Source organism: Rattus norvegicus, chromosome 4 (assembly GCF_021556685.1).
Source record: "Rattus norvegicus strain SHRSP/BbbUtx chromosome 4, alternate assembly SHRSP_T2T, whole genome shotgun sequence".
In the NCBI taxonomy this organism is placed as follows: Eukaryota; Metazoa; Chordata; class Mammalia; order Rodentia; family Muridae; genus Rattus; species Rattus norvegicus.
Genome location: NC_141537.1, coordinates 169254266 through 169281334, shown reverse-complemented (window position 1 = coordinate 169281334; position 27069 = coordinate 169254266).

Sequence of the window (27069 nt, the reverse complement as noted above, 5' to 3'; positions counted from 1 at the left end):
CGTGCGGCACGTTCAGCGTGGTGCGAAATCCAGACATGGTATCTATGGCGTTCTCCTGACCTAGGGGCACAACAAATGCTTATTGCATTTGTTTTAAGGCAAATCAGGGAGCAGAGGATAGAGGCTGGGAGGGAAGTGGCTTTGAGGGCAGATAGAGGTAACTGAGAGATGGTTAGAAGCTAAGCCAGGCAAAAGCAGTAGGGGAGGACAGAGGACAGGAAAACCGTGACTTGCCAGCAAGGTAGCCCTGAGACAAGGGTGGAGACTGACTTGCAGCTCTCTCTCTCTCTCTCTCTCTCTCTCTCTCTCTCTCTTCCTGTCACTCTGTCTGTCTGTCTCTCTCTCTCTGTCTGTCTGTCTCTCTGTCTGTCTCTGTCTGTCTGTCTGTCTGTCTCTGTCTGTCTCTCTGTCTCTGTCTGTCTGTCTCTCTGTCTCTGTCTGTCTCTGTCTGTCTCTGTCTCTTTCTCTCTGTCTCTCTCTGTCTCTCCTCTCTCTCTGTATCTCTGTCTCTCTCTGTCTCTCCTCTCTCTCTCTGTATCTCTGTCTCTCTGTCTCTCTCTCTGTATCTCTGTCTCTCCTCTCTCTCTGTCTCTCTGTCTCTCTGTCTCTCTCTCTGTCTCTCTCTGTCTCTCTGTCTCTCTCTCTGTATCTCTGTCTCTCTGTCTCTCTCTCTGTATCTCTGTCTCTCTCTCTGTATCTCTGTCTCTCTCTCTGTCTCTCTCTCTGTATCTCTGTCTCTCTGTCTCTCTCTGTGTATCTCTGTCTCTCTGTCTCTCTCTCTGTCTCTCTCTCTGTATCTCTGTCTCTCTCTGTGTATCTCTGTCTCTCTGTCTCTCTCTGTGTATCTCTGTCTCTCTGTCTCTCTCTCTGTCTCTCTGTCTCTCTCTCTGTCTCTGTCTCTGTCTCTGTCTCTCTCTCTCTCCCTCTCTCCCTCTCTCTCTCTCTCTCTCTCTCTCTCTCTGGGGGCTGGCAGTGCCATAGTCTGAGATTGGGAGGGCAATCACAAGCTACAGTTTTGAGGCCTGCAAGAGATATAGCAGGACATTTTCCTTTCCTGCTCTGACTTTGATTTCAGATTTCCTGGCAGTTGTTGACTCAGATGACTTCAAGGTGAGAGCCAGGATGAATGGAGGGCAGTGGTGAGCATCATTCCACCCCAAGGAATGCTTACACCGTGTCACAGACTCTTCACCCTGGCCTGGCTGGGTCTCCTCTACACCTCTGGCCACAGTTTTGGCATAGGATATCTATGCGTCTTTGCACACCACTGTATTTGTGAATGTGACTAACTCGTTTAAATTTCCCTGGGAAATGCTTTGTTTTAATGCAAGCCATGGTTTATCAATACAATCACCATCAGTTTCAGTCAAAACAGAGTTGTTAATTATCCTGCACTAGTGTGAGGTACTCGGGTGCTGGTAACCACAGAACATTCCAGATGCCTGTGATGGTTAATCTCCATTGATAACTTGATTGGAAATCATTTCAGCAATTATCAAAGCATGCCTCTGGGGATGCCTGAGAGTGTTTCCAAAGAGGCTTAACTGAGGGGAAAGACCTGCCCTGACCATGGACAGCACTCTCTATAGGCGCTATAGGCAATATATGTGCTATAGGCACTGCAGACAGAATTGCAGAGGGAAGGGGAGCAGGGCAACTAGCTCGGGGGTCTCTCATCTCTGCTTCCTCTGCAAAGTTTGAGCTGTCCCACAATGCCCTCCTCCTATGCCCAGCCCTCTCTAAGTCAAAAAGCACGACCCAAAAGAGCTCCCCTCTACCCTCATAAGGTACTTTCTCCCAGCGACAAGGAAACGGCTAGCTCGTCAGCACAAACACAATTGCTGGGCCAAAGTGCTGCTCTTATGTTGATGCACAATGAGTGAGAGGTGTTTGGGGACTTCACAGCAGAAGGAAGGAGACCAAGGTAGTCTCCCTTGGTTCCCAGAAAGGTCTCTCCAGGGCGTCTGGGCATGGCAGAGAACGGTCTCAGCAGTGTGATGGTTGCAGCGGGTACAGCCGCCTCTCTTGGAGCTGAGCTGGGATCCTTCACTTCATGCTGAGCACCCAATGACTTAAGTGAAGGAACAAAAGAAGAACACACAGTCTGGGCTTTCCAGCCCTCAGACCACAGCTACTTCTAAATAGAAGCTCCCCGGGTGTACCCCTCCCCCTTTCCTGTCATTGTAGGTCACACTGCAGGAAGCAGAGGACATTGCTTCAGGGAAAGCTGTTTTTTTTTTTTTTTCTTAAAACCCTCAGGTCATTGAAACCAAATGGTTGTCCATATCCTGAAATCGAGTCAGGCAGAGAAGGCGCGTGGGTGATTCAGTTCCTGTGCCTTGGATTTCCCCTACACAAAGCCCCGTACTTAGCACACCTCTCCTTACCTCCCATAGGAAGCACAAGCAAGCCTTTGGCCAATCTAAGTCCTAGATCCAGACCTAGCAACCCCTCATGCCTCTCCTCCAAAGGTTAAACGGTTCCCACAGGGTATTAGAAAGGGTTATTGAAAACAGCAGGTCTTTTTTCTTTCTTTCTTTCTTCTTTCTTTCTTTCTTTCTTCTTTCTTCCTTAACTTCAGCACTTCTGGTAAATCTCTGATCCAGCATCTAGTGGTTAACCACTGATACAGGAAGTGACATTTAACGTTTTTATCACTCATCCAGAAATGGAAGAACAAGGCAAGTCTGTGTTTAGGGAAGATGGATGGCCGCCCACCACCTTCTTCTTAAAGGCACATTGTCTTTTTTCTTGATTGCCGGGCTGATAGGCAGTGCGTTTCCTTCCAGCTTGCTTGCTTTGCTGTTGGGGTGCAGCAGGGGTGTCAAGAGGGCAGTCACAGCCTTGCTGTTCTGGATGGGAACACAACCTCGTTGGCTATTGATAGGGGTGAAACGGATGGCACTTGGTTCCCCTTTCTCAGGAGCCGTTGCATGTGGGGACAGGCAGGAAGGAAATGAGCAGGGATGCCTGTGTCCCAGGCACGCGGAACCACAGACCCGGCCTGGGGTGGCTGAATGCAGGAAGCCACCTGGCCAGTTGACACTTGGAACTAAATCCTGTTGGCCATGGCATAGAGGGCAGTCACCCGAGGTCTTGTTAACCCCTGCCAAGATGCTCAGTAACTCTTAAAGCTAATGTTGGATACAGCAAGCCATGGTTGGGGCCAATGCGTTCGGGTTAACTACGCCATTAACCTCCATCATGGGATGCTTCCCTATCTGTTGTGTGTTAGCAATAAGGGGTTTTCAGTGTAACTTCTAGGTAAGTCCCTGGTAACAAGAGTGACAGGGACAATAACAAACACTCTGAGTTCTCTGGTGGGGAGAGTCTGGGAGAGCCTACGTTTTCCGTCTTTCCCAGCCCAGCGTCTAGAACTGGTCAGCACCCACAGCCAGGACTCCATGCTGGTTGAGCCTCAAGCACAAAGTCCAGTCCTGGAGAGTCAGGTAGGATAGGCCTCGCCTCCCAGCCCAGGCTTTGCCCCGCCCACTGGGGAGGGGCTGAGGACACCGAGAAGCTTGTGTCACTGCATTGCTGGCAAAGGCTCCTGACTTCTAATATTTATCAGGATGATGGATTCTCTGAGAAATTCCCCCTTCTGGCAGGAAATGACAGGATACCAGTATGAAAAGAAAAGGTCCCTGGGTTACATATTGTCCCTTCTCTTCTTGCCACCACTGAATCTGACCACATGGATTCTTGGCCCTGTCAACACTAGGAGGCAGTGATGCCAGGGGCCTGCTCTGTCACTGAGGTGGGTAGGTGCCACAGGGCCACCATGAGGCCAGCTGGTCTTGTGAGTCAGTCACCTCTTGGTTTCTGCTCTAGCTTGTGCTGGGGAGGATTTGAGGTGACAAGCTTCTGTGGTCTCTTGGAACGTCAGTTTGTCTATCCATACATTGCTTTGAAGAGCTCAGGAGAGCTAAAGATCTCTGCAAAGGCAATGTGTCCTTCCAAATTTGCACTTTTCTCCATGAGAGCAAAGACGTGGGTGATGTCAACGTGTTCCTGAAAGGACAGAGTTGCACGTGGGTGTCACATGTCCTGGGCTGTATGCACCAGCGGTCTTTGCGCTGGAAGTGGCTAAGAGTCAAGAGTAAGATTCTTTTAGTGCGAGCTGCTTCTCATGCCTTCTCTGCACAGAGATTTTTACCTGACAGACCAGAGTAGAACAAACAACAAAGCAAACTGAGCAGTTTCCTGTGCCAGAGGACACAAAACTGCCCTATGTCTCTGAAGAAACTGCAGTCTGCTCACTGGGGCCGGTGTCTGGCTGCCCAGTACTGGGAACTTAGAAAACCGTCAGGACCAAGTCCACCTTAGAAAGCAGCACAAGCACTTGCATGCAAGTGTGCATGCATACATGTATGCATGATGCATGTGAGCACATGCATGTGTGTGTTCATGTATGTGTGTGTGTGTGCACGTGGGTAAGTGCATGTGTGTGAGTGCATGCGTGTGTGTGTGTGTGCACATGGGTAAGTGCATGTGTGTGAGTGCATGCGTGTGTGTGTGTGTGTGTGTGTGTGTGTGTGTGTGTGTGTGTGTGTGTACCCATGCCTGTGTGTATGCCGAGGCCAGAGGAGAACATCTTTACAGTATTCCCTTGAAGAAAGCAATCGCACTGAACCTGGAACTCAGAACATCTCAGCTAGGCTGGTGTCCAATGGGCCCCAGTGATACATTCCATCCCCCTCTCCTGCAGTGTTAGACTTGCTGCAGCCATGCCTAACTTCTTTGTGGGTGCCAAGGATCCGAACTCAGGTTCTCATGCTTGTGCAGCAAAAGTGCCCCTTTCCCACTGAGTCACAGCCCCAGCATTTTTATAAGGGCCTTAAGCACATCGACATACAGTCTCTGTAGAGAACCTCCTATTTAAATGAAGAGATGGGCATGTTAAACACACTCACCACACACACACAATACACTACCATGCAGAAAATTATATGCTCTGATTTTGGTAATTACAGGTTGCTATGGAAGCACACAGAGGTAGAACTGCTTAGCCCAGCCCAGGAAGAGCTGGTGCAGGAGGAGACATCGAAGATGAGATTTCAAGATTAACTAGGTGAATCAGTAGAGAAGGAGCTGTGGTAAAGGGAGGTGAAGTTAGGAAGGATGTGAGATTGGGGTGGGGAGGAGTCAGGACACGCTTTGCTGTCTCCCAAACTGTGTTAGCAGCCAACCTGTCTGTTAGAAGTAGGGGTAAAGGGAAGGGAAGGGGCTAGGGTAACTTTAGGTTTGTCACAGGCAGTGTGTGGCTGCTGACGCCAAGCCTTTGGGCTTGAGGCTCTACACGGGAATGAGTAGACTTGTTTCTGGGAGATTCACACAAGTCTTAGAAGCTGTCCAGGCCCGAGAGCTTCTGCAGGCAGCTCGAGGTTGGTGGAGACTGTCCAAGTGTCCTGTGGGCAGCAAGGTCATCTTGGGAGCGGCGGGGAGCAATGCATGCCTCAGGGCAATGGTGAGGGTGGATGCTGCATTCTCTGCATTTGCTGGTCTGTCCAGATTTCCAGAGCAGCTTCCCACTCAAGGAGCTCATTTCCTCAACTCAACCCACCCAGCCCAACCCCAGAATCCTGAGGCAAACTGACAGCAAATCACCACTTTCTGTGATCCATTACTGCATATATTTTTCTCATTTAAATCAAATCTTACCTATACTCATGTAAGAAATCCTCAAGTTGGGTTCTTAAAATAATAAGTAATGAATACTTCTCATACTTCTCTCCTCCTTGTTAATTCTCCCCTTCCTTTTCCCTTCTTCCTTATTCTGCCCCTCCCCCTAACTCTCTCCTTTTCTTTTCTCTTCCCTCCCTATACCCTTCAAGTCAGAGTCTTTTTATACAGTCTAGGCTGGCTTTGAGCTCATGATTTTCTTGCCTTAGCATTCTGACCATTATCACCACAGGCATGTGTGACCTTACCCAGATTCCTTTACGTTTTTATTAACAAACTTAGGTTCTAGAGTCCTTGTAGACACCCATGTCATTCCTGCCTACGGACTTCCCTCATCTGGAGACTCATGCATTTTCTTAATGACATCGCTATGCATTTCCACTCCCACGATCCACTGGGGCTAGTTTCAAATACCATAGCTCATTCTCCCCTTGTTTATGTCACCCCTTCTTGATTCCGTGTCTGCTCATGCTCCTCTGCTGTTACTTGACTGCCTTTCAGAGGTTTCTTTTCTGCTTTGCTTAGCATAGCATTACTATACCAAAGTTTTAAGAACTTATTCTGCGAAGATGCCAAACTTGGATTCTATTACTTTCCTCTTATTTATTTGCAATATTCTGAAGTACTCGGTATTAGATCTGGGTCTATACACATCCTCAGCCAGTGCTCTATCACTTCTCCACATCTCCATCCATAATCTGGATTATTAGGGCTGTGTGAAGGGTTGTAGACTGCACTTAGAATCACCTAGGGGACAAACGTCTGGGTATGTCTACAAGGGCTTTCTGGAGGGGTTCAATGAGAGGAAGGAGACAAATCATGAGTGTGGGCAGCACCACCTCATACGTGGGCTCCTGGACAAGGTCAGGAGGAAAAAGCAAGCCAGGCATCAGCATCTGGACGTCTCTGCTTCCGTGGTGAGACGCAGTGTGACCAGCTGCTTCGTGCTCTTGCTGCCTTGTGAATCCCACCATGACGGAGCCACCTTCAAACTCCAAGCCCAACAAATCCTTTCTTTCTTTTTTTTTTTTTGGTTCTTTTTTTCGGAGCTGGGGACCGAACCCAGGGCCTTGCGCTTCCTAGGTAAGCGCTCTACCACTGAGCTAAATCCCCAGCCCCAACAAATCCTTTCTTAACTTACTTTTGTTAAGTATTTTGTCATAGCATAGGTATACTAATGTAGGCTGCTTAGTGCTAAATATGACAGCATAAGAGAAAACGTGTCATAAACCATAAATAAATGAATGTTAAATATCGAGTGTAGTGCACTTGTTGTCTGAATGATGTGGAAACAAAGGCTGGAGTGTAATGAAGTTCTATCCCTAGACTCTCCCGGAAGCCCAGCAACTACTGTTGATCTTTTGTAATTCAGATTCTAAACAGACGAAATACCAGGGGATGTGTGAATGTTAGTGTTTGCCTCTGACTCCTTTGGTTATTTACAAAATACAATTTTTCCTGTGTACCAAATAAACTTATGACTTTTCTTCCCTGCTGTCATTTCTTCTTGGAATCCCCCATCTGTATTATGCCCCTCATTATATTTCTTTCTTCCTTCACTCACCCTGAATCTAGTTCTACTGAGTGACAGCTAGTCATCCAATGGCGAGCAAAAATAAAAGGCTCATACCCTTATGCGTGTAGCTTCAAGGTCAAGTACGGGGTGAAACACTTTAAAATGTTCATATAAATAATAGAAAAATATTTTTGTAGAGTGAAACACTGACTGAAGAAGCTCACTTCAGGGATTTGTGTGCGTCTTCCTACTTGGTTAGGAAGGTGTCCTGGGACTTGGATGCTGAGAAACCACATAGCTCTGACAGGACAAGGCATCTCAATGGAAGGGTATCCTGAGACATAGGAGCCCAGCCACACAGCTCTGAGGTGGGACAGTGTCCCAGTGGAAAGACATCCTGAGACATGGGAGCCTAGGAGCCGTGTAGCTTTGAGATGAGGCCTCCTCATCGGAGGAGGTGTAGTTTGCACAGAAGGATATCCCCAGCTGAGTTGAGCGCTCAGGAGCCTCAGCCTGGCTCCTTCTCTTTGCTTCTTCCCGTCTTCTCTTCATTGCTTCTTGTCTTCTTTTGATGAGAGAGTCACAGCAGCCAGGACAGTTTATAAAAGAGGTTTATTGGAGGGTCCATGGAGAGGAAGGATGAACCTAGGAATGGCTGACTATGCTCCCGGGAAGGAACAGATAGCAAGGGAATTGGACAAAGCACAGTGCTTATAGACGGGCTTTTGGAGGTAGAGCCTTCTAGGGTAGAGCTTTCCAGGGTGAGGATTGGCGGGATTTCAAGTCCTGAGCTTGGGGGAGCTCAGGGATTGGTGGGTTTTCCTATTCAGTAATTGGTGGGTTTTGTTCCAGACTTTTCCTCCAAAATTAGCATAATCTGGGGAAGGTACTGTTGAAGGGCTGGAAATGACCTTTGTGACAACCTATGACAATTAGGGAGCCTGGAGGAGGGGCCTATTTGCTGAAGCGCCTCAGGCAGAGGCCTGGACACTTTCCTGCGTTAAGGGTTTGCAAAGTTTACAAAGTTTACGAAGGGAGTCCATGGTAGGGAAGCCTTTCTTGCCGCATGAGTGACCTAAATATCCAACAATTTGACCGAGGCTGGAGGAATGTGGTAGGCTGGCGGTAGAAAGACTCACTGGAGAAGATGCTGGTTTTGTGCAGATGTGGAAGACAAAGAAGGGCTAATTAGAAAGGGGATGGAGGATGAGAGGATTCAGAAAGAGGACTGGTGTCATGGAAGGTTGGGTGCTGGATTTGTGAAACTCACAGAAGCCAGTGGGGTTCGATGGCAGAAGGAGCGTCAGAGACTGAGGCTGGGTCAACCAGGCAGTGCGCTTCGAAGGCTGTATTAAGGATCTTTTTATTATAGCTAACATATTTTACTTTAAAAATTTCACTTTATTTTATATATGGGTGTCTTGCCTGCATGTATCAAATATGCGCCATGTACGTGACATGCCCAGGAAGACCAGGAGTGAGCACTGGACTCCCTTAAGTCGGAGTCAAAGAGGACTTCCATTTGGGTTCCGGGAGCTGGACTTGGGACCGCTGGAAGGACAGCCGGTGTTCTTAGCTGTCGAGCCATCTCTCCAGCCTCAAGCTGAAAATATTGTAATCAAAACCAAAACGATACCAGATATGTATGAGGTAGGTTAATAAAAACAAGGGTCCACCGTCTCTATCCTTCCTCACTGAGAAATCTTGACTTAGAGATTCATAAACAAGTATGATTGTTAGAGTTCTGTACTCAGTGTCATGAAAGTCTAAGGATGTAGGACATTTTTGTGTGTGCAAAGAAGTCAAAGTAAACTTTGAGAAAGTAATGATTGAGCGAGGTATTGGAAAATGGCTTGGGAACTGAGAGGAAACTCTGCAACACTGCACATGCCTAGCTAAAGCCGTGTTGGGTCCCAGCATCATGGATACTCAGTGCTCATGCATGCACCCCAACATAGGTAGAGATCGTCAATGCCATAAGAAGTGTGTCAGAGCGAGGGAGCAATGTTGGGAAGGAGGGATTTTCTATCTGTGTAGAGGCAAAAGCAAGCATCTCATACTGCATGAATACCGTGTGCTCTGGTGGTGATAGCCTCTTTCTCTCTCTTTTCTGAGCACGTGGTGACCTTGTCCTTTCTAGATGACCCCAGTTTAGATGTAAGCAATGACATAAGCAGATAGGGTGTCTGTCACCTCCAGGCGGAAGATTTCGGCATGCTTTGGCACATCCTCTCCTGTTTTTGGCCTCTGACAATGCTTGGGGGTAGAAACGTCATGAGACTATGATATAGGATGGGGATGGTGGTGCAGGTGGGATCTGTGGAGGCCATGGAGGATGAGTAGGAAATCATGCTCTGTTCCAAGCCGCTGAAATCTGGAGCCATTTGTCATAATGGCATGGTTCAATCTATCCTGACTGCTACAAGGATCCGCTGACCACGGAGTGTGAGGTTTTACATCATGCAGAGGCTGACACCTTAACCTGTGCCACAGAGTGTGAGGTTTTACCACCTGTGGCACTTACGTGGAGTTTGGTAGAAGACGTGAGTTCCCTGAGTGGGAAACGGTTGCTCATGGTAAATCAAGCAGCCGCAGCTTCCTAAAAAACCCAGTTATGTAGAGTGGGCCTGACGGATGCTGCAGCCAGTGACTGTGTGTCACAGCCGAGGCACTCCATGCTTTGGATACCGCAGTTGTTTATGATGGATGACATAAACCTGCCCAGCTGCTTCCTGTCCTCACTATACTTGGAGCAAACAGCTCTTCCTCCTGATCTGGTTCTCTTTACCTTCCAAAGTCGTTCACTGAACACACATCCTGGAAGACAGATCTGGACCAGCCTTTCTCAGCATCTCTGCAGAAGTGGAGACACTCAACAGTCTTGGGACTGTTATCCAACAGCACCAGTGTGGTAAGGAGTGCTTGGAGATGCTCTGAGCAGAATTAGGAGGGATTCTGTTGAAGACCGGATTTTACCCACTAGACATCATGGAGCCTTCAAGGGTTCTAAAAGCTGTGCTATGAAGAAGAGGGGTGGATTGCGGGGGTGGGGGAGGGGTGGTGCTAGGAGGGACATTAGGGCTAAAGACATGTTTGGGGGATTCTTTGTTGTTTGTTGTTTTGAGCCAGGGTCTCTCCATGTAGTCCTGGCTTTCCTGGAGTTTGCTATGTACACCAGGCTGGATTTGAACTCACAGACATCTGTCTGCTCTGCCACCCGAGTGCTGGATTAAATGATTGCACCACTGCGCAGAGCTCGGTTTGGGGAATTAACATATTGAAGGGAGTCCAGACCAAAATATATCACAGTACAAACGTATGGACAAAGAACTTGTGTTAGTTACTTTCCTCGTCCCCGCAGACAGAAACGGCTTCAAGGAATAAGGATTTGTTTGGACTCATAGTTTCAGAGTGGATATCGTCCATCCATCAGGAAGGGGAAACATGGTAGTGGGAGGAGGAGGAGGAGGAGGCAGCCGCTCCAATTGTGTTCCCAGTCAGGTGGCAGATAGGAAAGCTGTCGTTCCAGTCACTTTCTCTTCATTTAGTCCCAGACCTTAGCCCACAGGAGGCTACAACAGAATTCAGGGTGTGTCTTCCCACTTCAGTTAATTCTTTCTGAACCCCCTCACAGACACTCCCAGATAGTGTCCTCCTAGATTACTCTAAATCCAGTAAAAAAAGAAGACCCATCACAGAAATCAAATGTGGAAATTCAAGAAAAAAAAAAACATTGGAGGACCCGTGTTTTGCTTGAAGTAACCATGAGAGACCTGGAGCCTTCTTCTTGTTCGTCTAATCCCAGAAGAGACTTAGGGGACTCTCTGGAGTTCCTGTAGTCAGAACTCATCTTTCTTGTCCAACCTATTATAGAAAGAATTGTTCTCTCTCTGCAGTTTGATCTGATAATTTGGCAGCTTCTATGTAATAGGATGAAATTCCACGTCCATCTCTGTATTCCCCGAGTCTAAGTCGGTGGCTGCCATATTGCAAGACTCCACATTGTGTTTGTGGAATTGAATCAAATTGATTTGGAAAACATAGTGTCTTAGTCAGGGTTTCTTCCCCCTGTCTTAGTCAGGGTTCCTATTCCTGCACAAACATCATGACTAAGAAGCAAGTTGGGGGGAGGAAAGGGTTTATTCAGCTTACACTTCCACATTGCTGTTCATCACCAAAGGAAATCAGGACTGGAACTCAAGCAGGTCAGAAAGCAGGAGCTGATGCAGAGGCCACGGAGGGATGTTACTTACTGGCTTGCTTCCCCTGGCTTGCTCAGCCTGCTTTCTTATAGAACCCAAGACCACCAGTCCAGGGATGGCACCACCCAAATGGGCTGGGCCCTCCCTCCTTGATCACTAATGGATAAAATGCCTTACAGGTGGGTCTCATGGAGGCATTTCCTCAACTGAGGCTCCTTTCTCTGTGATAAGTCCGGTGTGTGTCAAGCTGACACGCAAAACCAGCCGGTACACATAGCAATGAAGAAACTATAAAATTATCTATTTTGGAAAGATTTTCCTTTTGAACTTGATTAAATACAAAAGTTAGTCCCTGAAACCTGACCATAGGAAAATCATGACCAAGGATGCAGAAACACCAACCACAAAACCAAGAGCAGTGCTCAGCGGACATTCTGTGGAAACCATTTTAGTTCATCATGCTATTCAAGAAACAAAGAGCCTTTTATTAGACAGAGGATCAAGGTCCAAATAAGCAGCAGCCTTGAAATTAGTGTGAGAAGGCTGTCAGGACTTCTTACAAACGTGAGCCCTGTCAGCCTGCGGTGGTTTTGCCTGGTGAGGAAGGACAGCCCTGTATTACTCTACTGACTTAGGCCATGCCAGCGGAATATTTACATTTGGCCCCACAATATTTCAAAAGAACTTCAGGAACTAGGTTTGATCCAGCTCCTGTCTTCAGTAAGTTCAGGGTGAGTTCACGGGGACCTCGAGAAGACAATAGTTCCTGCGATCTCAGAGTGCCCTGGGCTTTCACCGGGCTTTCCCAGTCTTCCTCAGTCTCTTTCCACTTTGTTTGAGACAGGGTCTCTTTCCAAACCCAGAACTCGTGCATTTGTCTAGATGGACTGAGCAGGGAGCTCCAGAAATCCCTCCGTCTTCTCAGATGTGGGATTTCAGATGTGTGCTCCCACAGCTGACTGTCAAACGTCGTCCGTGCTGCAGATCTGGGTTCAGATCCTCCCGCTTGCCTGGCAACCTTCCCCCCGCCCCAGCTGAGCCCTATTCCAGCCCCTCTTCCTAATGAACTCTTATGACCTCCTTCTCAGTCAGATTATAGACAAGGCAGGGATTTATTGCTGACAGTGCTTCTCTCCTCTTTGTATATGAGTTTAGCTACTTAAGCTTTGATTTTGCTTTTTGAAGTCATTCATTTTTGAAAAACATCACTCTTCCCCTCTCCCTCCCCCCCTCTGTGTGCACACATGCGCCTGCACATATGTGCCATGGCCTGTGCACGGAGGTCAGAGGACAACTTCGTACAGTCTTCTCTTCTATGTGGGTTCTGAAATCAAGCTTAAGTCTCCAGGCTTGAGCTACAAGCACTTTTCTATCTGCTGAGCTCTCATGTTAGCCTTGAATTTATTCTTTAATTAATAATATACAAACCGAAATTGTAGGACTGGAGAAGTTCTTTCCTAAGGACATGAGTTCAGTTCCCTGCACCCACCTTACGTGCCTCCCAACTGCCTGTAACTCTAGCTGCAGGGATCTGGCACCTTCGGTGGGCATCTGTACCCACTTTACACACCCACTCCATCAATGTGTGGTCAAAAGTTAAAGATAAAAAATAATGATAAAAAAGGACCCCCCCAAATTGCAATATTCATGAAGGTTACATCTTGACAGCTGCATACATTGCATAATATATAAATCAGGATAAACCTCTTTGCTCAAGCGTAGCATTTTTTTTTTTTTTTTTTTTTTTGGAGCTGGGGACCGAACCCAGGGCCTTGGGCTTGCTAGGCAAGCGCTCTACCTCTGAGCTAAATCCCCAACAAGCGTAGCATTTTTTATGATGACTATTTTCTTTTTATTTTTTTCTTTTTCTTCTTTTCAATGATGACTATTTTCAAAGTCCTTCCTTCTATCTAGTGTTTGGGGATGCATACACTCTGGAAACGGGTAGCATACTCTTGCAGTATATTACCACAGCACCGTGTACTATTGCTGTATGTGATACACACCTGAGCTTCTTGCTACCAACTCTAGCTTAATTACAGTGTTAATGGACTTAATGGACTCTTGATTTGGCAGTCCGTCAGTCAAGCTCTTTCTGTGGAGTGTATTTCTCCTTCTGTCTCCTTCTGATGCAGGTCGTGCTGCATAGCCCCGCCTTGTCTTGGACTCGACAGCCTCCTGCCTCTTCTCTTGAGTGCTGGGACTGTAGCTGTGCACCACTGTTCTTGACTGGTTGTGTTTTTACGATAGCAATTTGGGGTGTTTCACTCTTTTATTTAGGTTGGCTAATTAAAAAAATCATCTTTTAGCTTCACAGCTTGTGAACGGTAATGCAAGGAAAACACTTTTTCTTATCAGGCTGGGCAAAGCCTTGTCTAGTCTCTCATGCCTATGAGCTGTAAGATTTCCGGGCTTTTGCAATTTTCTTGCAAATTTCTACTTTAGATATTTGTTGAACTGATCACATTCATGCTTTTTTTTCATGGTATAGAACAAATTTTATGCTTTTTTTTTCACTGATGTCACTATTTGATATCAAATCAGCAAAAAATGTAGACTTCTCATGATTTACCTTGTGATTCATTTCCTAATTGTATCATTAAATAATCCAACAATGTCTTTGTAGCTAATTGAACTGTATCCCTTCTCATCCTCTTGATGAATTTCTTATTGCCTTTGACACAATAAAATTATTTTATTATAATCTGCTTTGTGTGTGATTCTGGGGACTGAACTCATTGCCATGCATATGCTAGTGAAGCTCTCTGCCACCGAGAGCACCCCGGCTGTATAATTTGCTTCTTGGTGTTAGGATACCTATTAGTTTTATCATTAATTTTTTATTGTTTTTAATGTATGTTTCAATGATTTAATTTTTGTTTTTGTGGGGTTTTTGTTTTTTGTTTTTGAGACAAGTGCTTGCCGTGTAGCCAAGGCTGGCCTTGAACTTGGGATCCTCCAGCCTCAGCTTTCTGAATGCTGGCAATACAGGCATGTGTCCCTCTCCCAGCTCAATGGCTCTTTAGTAGCTAAAGTGTAAAACTTTAGTCAGAAGGCTATAACTCTTCATTTGTCTTATCAAAATGTTGCAAAAATAAACCATTCTTGGCTGTCAGAGGGAGTTAGGAAACAGGTTGAAACCTTAGCCATGCTTTGAACCAGAGCAACCTGGTCAGAGTAGAGCTGTGATGAGCACACCAAGCAGGGACAGGCGGAGCCACGTGTGTTGTAGCCTGAGGGAAGCGAGAGCAATTCCCTTGGCCTGGAATTCCTACAACTTCACTAAAGTAACCCAAGGAGACAGAGTGGCAGGATGAGGACCAGAGAGGAGGATGACCAGACCTGAGGAGGTGCAAGGGGCGGTCTCCTTAGAAACAATGATCGGTGCAAGGGGCGGTCTCCTTAGAAACAATGATCAGTGGTGTCTTCTTTCCTGTGGACGCTTTGAGAATTTTGTCAAACGACAGGTGAGCGTGGCTGTTATCTCTGGCCCCTCTACCCTATTCCATGGTCCATCTGTCTGCCTTCCCACTAGCACCACCGAGTCTGTGATTGTTCCTATGGCTCTGTAGCACAGTTTGAGGCCTGGATTGTGATGCCTTGGTATTGGGGTTTTGCTCAGGATTGCTTTAACTCTTTGGAGTCTTTATGTAAGTCCCACAGTAGCGGCGGTATCTGCACATCCACGTTTATTGTTGCTTACTCACTCGCAGAAGCTAAGTGTGGAACTATCCTAGATCCTCACCAACAGGAGAACAGATTTCAAAATGTGGTACACATTCATGCTGAAATTTTATTCAGCCGCAAAGAAATGATATCATGACATGTTCAGGAAAGTGGGTGGAGCTGAAAATTATTATGCTGAGTGAAGTAACTCAAGCAAACACTGCACATCTTTTCCATGTGGAGATAAAAAGCACATACATGCACCTCTGTGTGTGTGTGTGTGTGTGTATGTGTGTGCATGTGTGTGTATGTGTGTGTATGTGTATGTGTGTGTATGTGTGTGTATGTGTGTGTGTTTGTGTGTATGTGTGTGAGTGTGTGTATGTGTTTGTGTGTATGTGTGTATGTGTGTGTGTATGTGTGTGTATGTGTGTATGTGTGTGAGTGTGTGTGTGTATGTGTTTGTGTGTATGTGTGTGTGTATGTGTGTGAGTGTGTGTGTGTGTGTGTGTGTGTATAGATCATGAAACTGGAAAAAGGACCTTCCATGGTTTTTACTGCCTGTGGTTATGTGACCGTTTGTTGGTCATTTGTACTTCTTCTTTCAAAAACTTTTTTTATTTTATTAGTCCATTTGTTGACTGTGTTGCTTAGTTTCTTGTTTCTTGGTTTTCTGAATTCTTTGTATATTCTAGATATTGATCCTCTATCAAATATATAGCTAACAAAAGAATTGGCCCCATTCTGTAAACCATTCCTTAACTCCGTTAATTGATTCCTTTGTTGTGCAGAAGATTTTGAGTTTCCTGAGATCTCATTTGTCCATTGTCATGATTATTTGCTAATTAGGCAGCCAACTTTTGCTGTTGTGCCTGAAATAGCAAAAGTTCTGGTCACAGTATATAGGAAGTACTTAAGATGCAAAAGGGTTTTTTTTTTTTTTTTTTTTTTTGAGCTGGGGACCGAACCCAGGGCTTTGCGCTTCCTAGGTAAGCGCTCTACCACTGAGCTAAATCCCCAGCCCCGCAAAAGGGTTTTAAACCTATATTTAAATTCAGTATTCCTCTCAGTTTCAGGCATCTTGGGGTGTGCCTCCCCATGATAACACTTGGGATGCACTTTCTAGAAATAATAGGGCAGTGGCAGGGCACACATTACACCAGTCTGGGAGGATGCCCTGCTCAGGCCATGAAAGCACAGTGATAGCTTTTTCTATCTTTTGTTCAAATAGCAACCCTTCAATAATTCTTTTTAAATCGGCTCATGCAGAGGAGCCAAATTAATTAAAACACCCAGAAAGATTGGGGAGGATAAATCCTTGAACAGCATCATGCTTTTGTCATCATAGGGACCAAAGGAGAGTCCCTCCACAACTGGAGAGAGCAAGCGTCCCCTAATCTACATGTGCGGAGAGATGCATCATGATTATAGTTAATTAGAAGAAAATTAAAATGACCACAACACATCGACTTCTCATCAGGACAGATGTCTGCCATGGAAGACCTAATGAGTCTGCCAGGAGCTCCTCTCCAGGTGAGATGTAACCCTGTCCTCAGACAGGAGCACAGTAAACACAGTGCTAGGAATTGAAAACAGAAAGAGAGCAATGTATGGTCCTCTCTTTGACCTGTTTGCCATTTCAGGTTTTAGCCAGGATTCTCTATTGCATGTGGTAAAAACAAATGCACCCCAAATACCTAAAGCAGAAGAAATTTAATATGTATGAGACAGTCCTGGCACAAGGGGTCACTTGTCTCAGTGTCGTCATGCTCAGAGCATCTCTCTGTTGGGCCATAATGACTGCACAGCTCCAAACTGTCAGAACATTACTTCTGGACCAGATTAGCATTTGAGCAAGAAAGATCTGCCCTCACAGTACAGAGAGTGGGCAAGCATCCTCTAATTCACTGAGAGGGGCCATGGAACAAAGCCGGAGGAAAGGCGTAGCCACTGTGATGGCTATTCTTGCTTATCATTCTATGCTGATGTGTCAAGATGTAAAGAATTGCCTTATCAGGTTGGTCTGTAGGCATGTCTGTGGAGACATTTTCTTGATTGTTAATTGATGTAGAGAAGTCCGTCCCAATGTGTAGTGTTATTCCTGGGCAGAGGGGCCCTGGCTGTTTAAGAAAGGTAGCTGAACATGATTCAGCAAACAAGCTGGCAAACGGCACTCCTCTGTGGTCTCAGGCATGGTTCCTGCCTCTGGGTTCCTTGATTTGTGTGGTGGTTGCCCTTGATGATGGACTGTATCCTGTAAGCAGCACTAATCCTTTCCTTCCCAAGTTGCTTTGGGCAAGGTGTCTATCTCAGTGACAGCAAGCTAGAACACCTACCGTGTCCTTATTTTGTCATTGTTTTTATCTGACACAGCATCTCATGTATCCCAAGTTGGCTTCAAACTCACACAGGGCCTCAGATGACCTTGAATTTTTGATCGTCTTTCCTCCACCTCCTGAGATCTGGGATCACAGGTATATACTCCTGCATCCTCAACAACTCCTCCGTGCATGAAACTCAGGGTTTCATGAATGACAGGCAAGCAATCTACCAATGAGCCTTCTCTGTGTTCTTGGCTGGGACACTTCTCTTCCCTTCCCTTTGGACATTAAAGTTCCTAGTCCCTAAGCCTTCCCAGTGTAGAACGTATATGAGCAGCCTCCACTCTCTGGCCTCAGAATGAATAACACGCTGGCTTTTCTGGTTCTCCAGCTTTCAAACAGCAGATGGTGGGCTGTGAGTGCTTCATAATTGTGGAACTGCATGAGCCAATGCATGCACCGTCTCTGTCTCTGTCTGTCTGTCTGTTTCTCTCTCTCTCCCATTAGATGATGTCTTCTACCCTATTATCACACAGCAAGAAAGCCCTCACAGATGTGACCTCCCTTCCCTAGACTCTCAGCCTTCCAGAAACAGGAGCCAAATAAACTTCTTTGTTCATAATTGGCCAGTGTGTGCTATTCTGTTAAACCACCAGGAAGGTAAGACACAGTTCCTACAGGAGTTTCTGGTTCCTCTTACTCCAATTTCATTCTCTTGGTTTACATAAGCTACTACTGTAGCTCAGTTGGACCAAACAACTGTAGAAGCGATAGGGACGTAAAGCCTTGCTGTCTCATGAATTTCTCTGAGGTGCCAGCATCTGCCATATGTCTGTGCCAGGATTTCAGCCCATAGTGAGAATGGCCAGCTTTATGGCTGCCACAACAGGGGGAAGCTTGGCTATTAGACCCTAAGTAAGAGATAATTAATCAAGAGGAGCTCTGGTTGAAGGCTGCCTACCTAATCTTCATGTGAAAAAAAACTGTCTTCAATAGTGGTCAAAACTCTTTCAAAACTATGACATCCTGCAGGTGAATAATGTTTTATTTGTTCCTTTCCCAGGAACAGGGAACAAAAGCCACTTTTCTCTGATCTTCAGAAATTACCAAATCAAGTGGCCCAAAGTTTTCCTATTATCCCACAAGACATATGAACACTGCCAGGCTCCCACTTGATAAAGTCATCATCAGACATATTGTGGGAGTGGAAGGGAAGAGAAGGCAGAGAGCTCCATTGGTTTGAGAATGGGCACTTGTTAAAATGGGGGCATCTGATGAGCCATCAAATGTCCACAGGGAGGCAAGGATCCTTCAGATCCTGGCTTCCTGGGAGACCAGGAAGTCCCTGAACCATTATGCCTTCCCATGCTTCAATAGCACACACAAAGCTGCCTCCAGAAATCTCACTCTGGAGGAGAGGAGCAGAAGGATTTAACCTGGCTCTCAATGAACCTTTGGGAAAGCTAGGCGCACTATGAGTGCATTCTGAGTTTATCCCTGACATGAAAGTGGGCCCAGAGCACAAGAGCTAGATCTGGTGGTTCTTGGGCTTATAGGTGCAATTTAAATGCAGCTGACACGGACTTTGGTTTGGGGAGTGAATTGGCGAGCGAGAGAGAGAACTCACACTCATAATTCCAGCCAACACTGTGGAGGCTGCACAGGAGGATGGAGAATTTGAAGTCATCTGGATTTCAAAGCCAGTTCCAAGCCAGCTTGGGCTGTAGAGTGAGACCTTGTCTCAGAAAAAGAAAAGTTTCAAGCTTGGATTTTGGAGGGGAGCATCAAGACAAAACAAGTGAACCTCAAGTCACCATCCTGTTGTATTCACTTTTGGGGACATTCCCTCGTTCTTGCCAAGTCTGATCTACAGAGTTGGCCTTCTTCTTATCCCTAAATAAAGATCTTCAGACAATTAATGACCATGGAGAAGGAGAGAGTCTGCCCCTGAGAAGAGTCCCTGAGAGGTGATCCAGTCCCAGGCAGCTACCCCTAAACACATGTACATAAGGGCTGAATGAGCTCAGCAGGTTGTATTTGTTAATTTATATGATATATATATATATACATACATATATATATATATGTGTGTGTGTGTGTGTGTGCGCGTGTGTGTGTATGAAACAACAGAAATTGCAGAGTAAGAGGCCACACATGTGAGAAGGAGTAAAGGGGACATGGAAAGAGTTAGCTGGAGGAGAATGAGGGGGGTGATGTAAACATAGCACTAATCTGTAAAAATGAATAATAAAATTATACATATTATCTAAAAATAAACTAGAATATTGTACATTTAAAATCCTTATTAGAGTTTTTTGGATAAAACGATGGCGCAGCTTGATTAAGACAGACACGATCTGTCTGGATGGGCTTAGGCGGGGACGGCCACACTGTAACAGTCTTAAAGAAATGTAGAGTAATTCATTTACCAAAAAATCAGGCTATCTGAAGTAATTTATTGGCCATAATTGTCCAAGCAGAGGATGAAGTCATCCAGCCTCCTGGAAGAAGGCGGAAGTTTGAGTCTGTCAATTCAGAGAGGAAAGAATACGCGGGGGAATAAATGTCTCCAGTTTAAGGAGATCTACATTTCTAGATTAGAATGGCACGATGGCTGTGAGCTCTAGCTGCTCTTTCAGAGGACCTGAGTTTGGTTCCCACCACCATGTCTCACAGCTTCCTACAACTCTAGCTTTGGGGGAATCCAATGCTCTCTTCTGACCACAAGGACACTCACGTACAGATAATTAAAACAATAACATGAATCCGTAATTGGCAGAAGTGTGAAAGAGAAAGGGGAAAAAAATTAAGTGTCTTTCTCATCATTTCCATCTCTGTCCTTTGGACTCTAGAGGGAACTGATGATAATCTTTGTTTTGTGTCTCTTTGTGCCTTTCCCCAAGCTATTCAGAACATTTTGTTTGATTATTTTTTTAAGGAGGGTGACACTAAGTGGTTTGAATGGGAATGTCCCACACTGGCTCAGACACTTGAGGATCCATGGCCTTGCTTCATGTGTGGTCTTCTGCTTTGTGTTCGCAGCTGAAGAAGGGATCTCTCTGCTGTCTGATCCTGCTTCTCTCCCATGATGGACTCTTCAACGCTGAGGTTGTCAATGCCTGCTCTGTTTAAGAATGCCTGTTCCCATGGGCGCCTGAGAGAGCTGACTTCTCACCCTCACCAGCACCACAGGCTGTCTGCTTGCTTACTTGATTGGTTTTGTCTCCTTTTGCTTTGAGTAACTCTCACTATGTAGCCCAGGGTGGCTTTGAACTCACGCCCTTCCCAAGTGCTGAGATTACAGGCCCCGGACTAACGGAAACAGGTACACATTATACTTATTTAGGCAGGGCCTCACTGTGTAGCCCTGGCTGCTCTAGAACTTACTACGTAGACTAGGTTAGTTTCAGACTTGCTGGGATTTGCCTGCCTCTGCCTCTCACGTGCTACGTTAAAGTCAATGTCACTACACCTGCCTCAGATTTTCCGTTAGAGAAAAGTCTTTTTTGTTTGCCACTATGAGGGGTGAGAAAAATGGCATCTCTCTGAGTTGGCTTTGGGCGAGCGTCTTTTCACCTATTTGTAGGCAGTTCGAATTCTCTCTTCAGTGACTTGCCTTTTCTGTTGAGTGGGATTAGCAGTCACATCAGTTAGAGGAGCATCTCCTAACCATCTGCATTTTACCTTTATCATTCTCTCCCATAAAAAGGATATTTAAAATTATGCATCAAGTTTATATATTTTAAACATTTAAAAATTACTCAAGTAACACTCCCTTCAACAGGAAATTGTTGAAATTGTTTTAAGAGGTGTGTGTATAGGGTGGCATTCATGGACATACCACCCCAAGACAAGTACCAATATATAATTTCATATCGAGGGTCTCCATCTCCTGTCTTCTACACACATTTCATTCCTTGCTTTAAAATGTCTTCACTGGAGAACAGGACTCTGAAATACTGACAAGAAAATAAGGGAAACTTGAAGGTGGATTCTCTTTATAGAATCATAAGACTTTTCACAAGAGACAGCAGATGGAGGAGCTGTAGGTAGTGTTTCCTGGTCAGCATACAGTTCATGACTCTGATGTTCTAAAAGGCCTTTCCCTTCTCAGCTCTGGAACGAGGAAGTCTGCTCTCTCTACCCTGCCCTGCCTCAGTACTGAGGATTGAGCCCAGGGCCTCATTCACTCTGCCACTGAGCCACACCCCCTAGGAAGTTTCTCAGAAGCAATGTTGTCTAATGAACGCTGCTGGCCAGAAAGCAATCCGGTTGGGCTCTGCGTTGTCCACTCTTATTTATGTGAACTCCCACCAAGACTTTTTCAATGTCTTTGCGTCGCTTGGGCTCTGCTCATTATTCCCAATACAAGTACTAGATTTAGCGGTGCCTCGAAATATCTTTTTTAAAGATTACACTGAGATGATTTTAGTTGGATGAGGAGGCAGAAGCAGGTCTGGAAGTACAAGGCCAGCCTCTTGTTAATAATAAGTTCCGGGTCAGCTGAGAGGAGAGAAAGAATCTGCTATTAACAGAACAAAGAGAATGTAGTCAAACTTTTAACAAACTTTCATCATGACAGATGGGAGCGTCTTTAACCACAGAGCGAGTGGGCATCTAAGCAAGACCCTCTCAGGCCTTCACTGAGGCTGTGAGGCTGGTCAGAAAGCAGGAGGCAAAACAAGAGAATGAGGAGAAATCCCACCCCATACTCTACCTCTCACCCGGGAAGAGTCTTCCAAGTGCGTATGCAATAATATTAGACCACTTGTCTTCCCAGTGGCCACCGCAGAAAGATCTACAGCTCTTCTAGAATCCATGGATTGGCCTCCTCTCTCTGACGCTGTGCTGTTAACTAATTTTGAAATTAACCATTCCATTTCAACCCTTTAATGAAGGGAGGACATAGTATGTCTTCTTTTATAAACATGTGCTTTCCTCTTTTACGTTGGCATATTCTTGTCTATTCCTTTAGATGCTTTACTGGATAGAAAGTCAGCTCTTGGAAACTCATTCCAGTGAAACCACTGTGTGTGTCATGGCCCAAGCTTAGCAACACTTTAAACACAACAATAATGTATTTGTCAGCCTGCGTGCAATGGCCCATGCCTTTAATTCCAGCACTCAGCAAGCAGAGGCAGGTGGATCTCTATGAATCCACAGCAGCCTGGTCTACCTAGAAAGTTCCAGATCAGCTATATAAGCAAGACCTTGTCTCAGAAACGAACAAGCATTTATTTTTCTTTCATTTAGACAAAAAGGTCTTAGCTCAGGATACCCCTCCATGGCAGGGATCTTAAATCCATCCACCTTATTGCTCAACCATGTGTGACCTCGGGCTTGTGGTCCAAGGTCCAAGGAATTTCCATGGATGACAGTAAGAGAGGTATAGAGGAACTGGCAAAGGTTGGGGGTGTGAAGATTCTAAATGGCTGCTCGCTCCCCCTGCACAGTAACTTCTCCATATGGCTACACTTGGCTCCAAAAGAGTTTGGGGGCAGAGTCATTCCTGTAGGTAGCCACGAGTCCAGCTAAAACTTGAGGGTTCCATTGTTACAGAGCAGTGGTTGCTAACCTTCCTAAAGCTGGGTCCCTTTAATACAGTTCTTTATGTCCTGGTGACCCCCAACCATAAAGTCACTTCTATTGTTACTTTGTAACTGTACTTTTGCTTCTATTATGAATCATAATGCAAATATGTGTATTTTCTGATGCTCATGAAGGGGTCGCGACCCACAGGTTGAGAACCTCTGCCGTAGCGGAAAGGGGAAATACATTTAGGAGACTTTTTGACTTCTTGCTCACCAGTTGGCATTTTGTTGATAAGCATTACAGATTTCCAGTTAGTATCTGACCTTTGAAACCATTATGGGGGGGGGGTGGATAACCTAATGCGTCTTTAGTCTTTCGTTCCAATAACTGTTCCCTTTTCCCTTTCGTCAGAGGGGTCTGTAGAACCAGGGCAGTGATATGTGTAGATAAAGAAGGAACTGGAAATTGTGTCTGTGCCTGGGGGGTTGGCTCAGATGCTTACATGTTTACTGTATACGCATGGGGACTTCAGTTTAGATCCCAGCACCCATGTGAAAACAGGCACATGGGCACTCCTGTAATCTTAGCCCAGGAGAGCAGAGATGGGCACAACCCAGTGCTTGCTGGCCAGCCAGTTTGCTACCTTGTGAAATCCAGGTTCAGTGAGAGATTGTCTTTAAAATAAGGCTGTGTGATGTGGCCCATGCATATACAGCCACCCAATTAGACAAGATGGATGAAGCAAAGAAGTGCAGACCGACAGGAGCCGGATGTAGATCGCTCCTGAGAGACACAGCCAGAATACAGCAAACACAGAGGCGTATGCCAGCAGCAAACCACTGAATTGAGAATAGGACCCCCGTTGAAGGAATCAGAGAAAGAACTGGAAGAGCTTGAAGGGGCTCGAGATCCCTTATGAACAACAATGCCAAGCAACCAGAGCTTCCAGGGACTAAGCCACTACCTAAAGACTATACATGGACTGACCCTGGACTCTGACCCCATAGGTAGCAATGAATATCCTAGTAAGAGCACCAGTGGAAGGGGAAGCCCTGGGTCCTGCTAAGACTGAACCCCCAGTGAACTAGATTGTTGGGGGGAGGGCGACAAGGGGGGAGGATGGGGAGGGGAACACCCATAGAGAAGGGGAGGGGGGAGGGGGATGTTTGCCCGGAAACCTGGAAAGGGAATAACACTCGAAATGTATATAAGAAATACTCAAGTTAATAAAAAGAAATAAGGCTGTGTGTGGCTGAAAAGATGTTCTAAGTTGACTTTTGGCCTCTATATGTGCACTAATACACATGCATGTGCATGCATATATGTACACGTACACAAACATACTCACATACCCCCCCCCCACTCCCAACACATTATATCATTAAGGAACAGTGGATAAAAACTGGTAACAACTAGCCTAGAAGGAAGATGAGGGTGACCCAGTTTTCGTAGCTCTGATGGTTTATCTCATTGATCTAGAAGGACCAGAGAGAGACTCTGGCCAGCAGGTGGAATTTCCAGGGAGAGCCACCTATGTTGAATGCACAGAAGGCAGATCTGGTAAGAGCTGTCTTAGAAGCAACTGAGTGTACATTCCTGCTGGAGACAGGACAATTACAGAGAACGTTGACGCTCAGTGTGAAAAACCGATGCGAACCAGATAACCACACATAAGAACATGGATATTCTGACATGTAACCACCCATGTCGTACACCCCGTGAGGAAGCAAGGTGCAGACCAGCATCATGGATTCATCCAGGGAGGGTTAGTGTTCATGTGGTGCCACACAAATGACTTTTGGTCTCTTCTGCTTCCTGACTGGAGTTGTGTTTTGTGTAACCAGGCGGTGGGGAGAACAGACGCAACTTAACTGGGAAGGGAGGCTGGGTCTCTGCGTGTGGGATTTCTGAAATGGATCTTTTCATGCTCTACTGTAAGTCACCATGACTGACCTAGGCTGTGCTGAGCAGTCTCTTCTTGTCAGGGGACATTGACCGAACACAGCATGCTCAGTGCCTTGAGATCTGAAGACTTGCCATAACTATGGAAGTAAAGTCTTTCTAAAATCTGCTAATTTTTTGGGAAGAAAAATCTGAAAAGTTTGCCCAGTGAAGACTTTTTAAAAAGAAAACGCTCTCTTGCCCAAGAAAATAACCAGGAAAGAAATCAGAAAAACTCTTTTTTCAGATCTCCCAATGTCTAAATATATCAATATACAAAACATGGTAATTTTATGAGTGAAACAAGATATACATATGCATTTTTTTGTTCCTAAACTAACAGCATGACTTTATATCTATAAAGGGCACTAAAAATAAGTTCGCATGTATTTCAATCCCTTGCCCCTGAGCTTTTTTGAAGAAAAAAAAATTTTTTTGTTCCTGCATGGCCTAAAAATTCTGAAGAATCTATGTGTCTAATCTGTCCCTCTGTTCTTGCAGCCTCTGAGTGTGGTTTCCATTCCTGTGAGGTTTAGAGCTAGGGAATACACTTTTAGCTTAAACGGTTGGTAAGGCCTGACCCTGTGGAATGCCTCAAGGTGGCCTGCTTCATCTTTCCACAGCTTTAGCTTCAACGGGGCCTGCCAAATACACAGGACCACAGAACCGTACAGGTAGAGAGTAATTTGTCATTCTGACATCCCCAGGGCATTCAGGCAAAAAGCAGTGGCGGGGGTGGGGGTGGAGGCAGCTTGGAGTCTGGACAAAGCAGTTAGAGGCCAAGAGTCTTAGGATCTGCCACCAACTCCCAGTGGCAGTGAGGAGGGCTGCCGCCTCCTCTGAGGCCCACATTGCTGGTGAAGAGCATAGACATTGGATAAAATCTCCACAGCCCTTCGAGGCACAGCCATTCTAGAAATCTACTATGCTAACCTTACATTTTAAGAAGGCCTTGATGGAAGACTTCAACCTTTTCATCTCTGGATGTGGCTGAAGTCTTTAGTTGGGCATTCTTGGTTTACTGCAAGGATTTGGGAAGAAAATACATTCTTCCGGTGCCCATGTGTCTCTGCTTGCATAGCAGCGGCCGTTCCAACACCTGCTTTAGGCTGTGTCACCTTGATGCCTCTCGTGGGGGAGAATTGGAGAAGGAATGATTCCTTGGTTTGTGGTGCAGTTGGGTTGGCCTTCTGCCTTCCAAACCTTCCCTCGAATGCTGGCTTCATTTGCCATCAGCCAGATGGATACTGGCTTTGAGCTGTGCCTGACCCGTGTCATGGTGTCTTGGCCACCATCCCCTGCTGTGGTGATGGAGATGGTCTGAGGGACTGGGTGGCATTTCCTTCCTAGTGACCCAAGAGTCCACAGGGTTCCTTCGCCTTCCAGAAGTGGCAGGATTGCCTCCCGGGAGCCTGGTTTCATCTCCAGCCCAGTTGGCAGACCAGAGAGGTTGAGATAAACATCTGAATTTAGGAGTGCTAATGCTGTTCCAAAACATGGTCTGTGTGCTGAAGCCAACCCGAATCTATAGAATGTGAGTAGATTGCAGTCAACGCGTGCACACACATTCCCTTTCAAAAATGACTAATTTCCTCCCAGCCACAAGATCTCCTCCCTGGCCACCCACACTCTATCACCAAAAGACTGGTTCTATGTATTGTCAACAGGGTACTGCTGAGATTTCTAAGATGTGAAAATGAAAAGAAGAATGCTTTCACTTGTGTGTGATCTGACGTGAATTATTGTGCATGTAGAAAGTAATTCTGAAAAATTGGAAATAACCTAAACTTCCATATGCGGGCATTGGTTTAAGCATTTATGGTAATTCATAAATGAAGTGTGAGGCATGATCTAAAATGATGTAGTTGCATGAGGAGGAAAATCAATCTACTGTCAGTAGCACGTAATCAATGGTCCCACGCTTGCACAAGTAAGTTGTGTGCATGTGTGTGCTACAGATATTTAAAAGTTAAACCAGGTGTGCTAGCACAGGCCCCTCAGGAGGCAGACCTAGGCAGATCTCTGTGAGTTGGAGGCCAGCCTGGTCTACACAGAGAGTTCTAGGACAGCTAGAGCTATGAGGAGGGACCCTGTCTCAAAACAACCACAAGACGAAGTCTGCAGGAGCGAACTCACTAAGCACTTGTAGTTGAGTGAGGAAGATGAGACTCATTGATATTTAAGTAGTCCGTTCCCAGAGCTTCAATGC